Source organism: Crocodylus porosus, unplaced genomic scaffold, assembly GCF_001723895.1.
Source record: "Crocodylus porosus isolate Cpor-Errol unplaced genomic scaffold, CroPor_comp1, whole genome shotgun sequence".
In the NCBI taxonomy this organism is placed as follows: Eukaryota; Metazoa; Chordata; order Crocodylia; family Crocodylidae; genus Crocodylus; species Crocodylus porosus.
The window spans coordinates 50,739,815-50,743,905 of record NW_017728947.1 but is presented as its reverse complement, the minus strand read 5'-3'; the positions used below and the strand labels follow the sequence as shown (position 1 = coordinate 50,743,905).

At 40.9% G+C, this 4,091-nt stretch overlaps 1 protein-coding gene across 2 annotated transcripts in view; it reads right to left on the bottom strand.

The window, feature by feature from the left end:
* Nucleotides 1-4,091, bottom strand: part of RGS6 (regulator of G-protein signaling 6) — a 553,793-nt gene that overhangs the window by 280,229 nt on the left and 269,473 nt on the right. The window lies entirely within an intron of this gene.

The window sequence follows — 4,091 nt, the reverse complement described above, 5'->3', positions numbered from 1 at the left end:
GGACTCGATGATCTGCTCAGGTCCCTTCTGACCCTACAAACTACGAAACTATCTGGATGATTAGCTAACCTAACATTAGCTAACGTCACTAACCTAACATTCTTCTGAATAGGCAGAGGAATTAAAACAGAAAAAAACATTGCGTTAGAAGAAAGCATGTGCTTTCCTTAGAAATGTTTCCTGATTTTTTCATCCCGATTTTGTAGTGCTATATTGATATCTACAGGTTAAGAAAAATTACAAATGGTTTGAACCATTTTTTAATGAATGGTGAGGCCAACCTCCTTCAGGAGATGAAAGATGACTTATTTGAAAAGAAGTACAAAACAACCTGGGTAAAAAGATTCTGAAAAACCCATTTTTTCTCCCTGTCCTTCTGAGCTTTCTTAATGTTTAACACTTTTCCTCATTCCAGATACTGTGGAAGATTATTCCTTAGCAATCTTGCCAATCTAATAAACAATATTTTTCAAAGTTTTTAAAATAGATGGAAAAAAAGAAAAATGGAATTAAATGAAATGGCCTGACCTACATAAAAGTGATCCTCTCCTGAGAAACCAGGTATGGAGGACTGTTTCACAGGATTATGTTCTCTAGACTCACATGTGACCAAGTCAATGAAATATTTTTTGCCACAGTAATATCTACTTGCTACTCCGTCTGACAAGGGATTCAGCTGCCTCTGTTCACATCAGCCTCGCACCCTTCTGAGCCTCTGCTGAATGTTCCATCGGCTTGAAGCTCAGCAGGTAGAAAGATAAAAACTGAACCAGTGGGACATGGAGAACACAGATCACAGCCACCCTGCAGAAAAAAACCAAAATGCAAACAAAAACTTTTTTATCTACAGAAATCCTGCTCTTCCCCTATTTCTAAAGATTCTAGATGGCAACACTGCCAAAAAGAACTGATAAAGGACAGAAATGATGTAGAGGCACCAGGCTTGCAGACAACAAACTTTTTTCTTCCAGAAAGCTAATAAATGAGGAACTCCCCCTCCCCAGGGAATCCTCATAGAGATCTTCCCTCCAGCACTGGATTTATACATGGGAGAAGATGACTGCATTTAAGTATAATTTTATACTGGATTTCCCTCTATGTAATCTTGCCTCCTTCTATTTAACTTCTGTCAAAAAAATCAAATACAAATATTAAGCTCACACACACACACACACACACACACACACACACGAGCAATATGAAATAGAGGTGTTATAAAAAGGCACATACTATCCTTCCCAAACATTATTTGGAAAGGGAGGGCAATCAGTTTCCCCGATGCTGCATTTTTTTAAAATAAAATATTTATGAAAAAGGAAAGTTTGAATATATAAGCATGTCTCCCAGGGAAATAAGTGTGAAAAATCTGGCTTTAAATTGGCATTTTTGCTTGTTTGCCTGCAACATTAAGTTTAATTCTGATCTCAGTTCCAACTACTTTGCACTACAGTCACTACTGACTTTAACAGAATTATTTTTTATTTACACCAGTGTGGGAGTACAAGCAGGCCCATTATCTCCACAACAATGATGAATCATTATTGATCCTGTACCTTGAATGGAGAGATATGCAGATGAATGCTGAAACCAGCATCAGGGATAGGGGCTGAGGAAATCACATGCTGATCCATTTGTTTCCTGTTTCTCTCAACATTAAGAGGAGAGAGGCATATTAAGAGTTTAATCATTAAGGATTGGGAGTCAGAGAGAGCATGTTTAGAGGAACAGAAAACATTTACTGGCTCATCTAATACCATGGCCCAGAACAAGCTATCTGAATCTAGGCAAATGCTTAAAACTCTTATATATATTTCTGTAATAATACACATTTCCCTAAGAAGTGAGAGATGTAAGTTTTAAATAATATTAAAAAAAACCCTTACCTAAAAATTAGTATGAGCCCTGAATATAAGCAGAGCTGAATATAATATTTTGGAACAGCAAATGAATAAAACTACTGTAATATTTATTACATGTCCATACATGTCTGACAGAAGGAAATAAGTGCATCAAAAGGGCAATTTGGCCCTTTTGGCCTCAACAGGGAATGATCAAATAGCCACCTCTATCCTTGGCCAGCCAAAAAGTTGCATCACCTCAATAAACCACTCATTTGTCATTCCCAGACTAGATTGACCATTATATCCAGATATGAATCCGCACATCCTGAACAAGTCACCTCATAAACACAGTAGCATATGAAGTTAGTAACACAATGGAAAGGAAGATGGCATTCTCAGTACTCTGCTGTCTACTTTGGATCCCCACTGAACAGAAACCTGTTTAAAAGCTCCGTTGTTATATTCAAAATCCTCCACTGAAATGGCCCAAGGTGTCTCTGAGAATGCTTCTTTCCCTGAAATTATGACTTCTCATAAATACTATATTCCATTGACACAACTAACTGTTGGAGGATGCATACATTAATGATAGAAACAGTTTTCTCAATACCTAAGAAAATACTTCCTATAAAATCATAGATTTTACATTTATAGCATGATTTATATGTTAATTAAGACATGAATGGCAACCCACTGCTTGCTCAACCAATTTATAGTGCCATAAAATAGCCCAGAGACTGGCTACTCCATGCCAGATCCAGCACCTAGGGATGGTCTGGCACAGGTCATATGCAGTGTATGCTTGGCATGTGGGTCTGCTCCAGGTCAGATCTTTGACATTCCTTATACAGAATGACTTTATGGCTGGTTTGCATGGAACCTTAAAGTGAACATGTGGCATGCTCTGTCTTTATGCCTACAATCATCTGACTAAATTAACATCTGCCAAGGACCACACAGTTACACTCATACAAAGTCACACAGAAAAACCTACTAAGACCAATTACATTTTTTCTCATAAAAGCAGAGAAGGATGAGAGAGATAAAGATATTTTTATTGCTATTTCTGGTTTTAAGTAATTGGTAGGTATTCAGATACTGTAGTTATAAAGGTCATATAAGTAGGAGGGCAGGCAGAAAGTAACTCTCTACTCTCTCACAGTTCCTTCCACATGAAGACCCTAAAGCACTATAAAAAAAAAAAATGTTTCCAGTCTGAGAACACTCTAGCTAAAAGATAAGGAAAGTGAGGCACAGACAGCCTCGTAATCCCAACAAAGATCAAAGGGAGCAGGAGGGCACACAAGCCCCCATGGCTCACCAAAAGCATCTGAGAATGTCTCCTAGCTAAAAGGGAGGCATACACCCAGTGGAAAAGAGGGGACATAACTAGGGAGGACTATACTGCAGTTGCTCGGAGATGTAGGGGGGCAGTCAGGAAGGCCAAGGCAGAGATGGAACTGGGACTAGCTTCCTGGATTAAGGACAACAAGAAGTCCTTCTTTAAACACGTAGGAGGTAAAAAGAAGGTTCCGGGTAATGTGGGGCCCCTGCAGGACACATTAGGAAACTTGGTCATCACACCAGACGATAAAGCCAACATATTTAACAATTTCTTTGCCTCAATTTTCCTAAGCAGGGACCAGAACAGCCACCCCCCGCTGGTCCCCCCTCAGGCCCCAGGGGAGGCACACCTGGGCCAGGGATTAGTGAGGAACTAGTTAGGGCTGGGAGGGAGGGACTGGACGGTCAGCCGGTCCGGCTGATCTCCACCCTAGAGTACTAAAGGAATTAGTGGAGGTCATTGCAGGACCCCTGGCATGGCTTTATGACCACTCGTGGTGCTCTGGTGTGGTGCCAGAGGACTGGAAGAGGGCCAACGTGGTTCCCATCTTCAAAAAGGGGAAGAAGGAGGACCCAAAAAACTATAGACCAGTTAGTCTTACTTTGATCCTAGGCAAGCTGTTCGAGAAAATTATGCTGGCACACATCCATGAGGGGCCAACAGGGGATTTCATGCTTAGGGGCAACTAACACGGGTTCATCAGTGGCAGGTCCTGTCAGACCAACCTGGTGGCCTTCTATGATCAGATTACCAGATCATTAGATGCAAGGGTAGCACTGGACATAGTCTTCCTGGACTTTCGGAAGGCCTTCGACACTGTCTCTCACCTTGTTCTCATTAAGAAACTGGGGGACTGTGGTGTCGACAACAACACAGTCAATTGGGTTGCCAACTGGCTGGAGGGC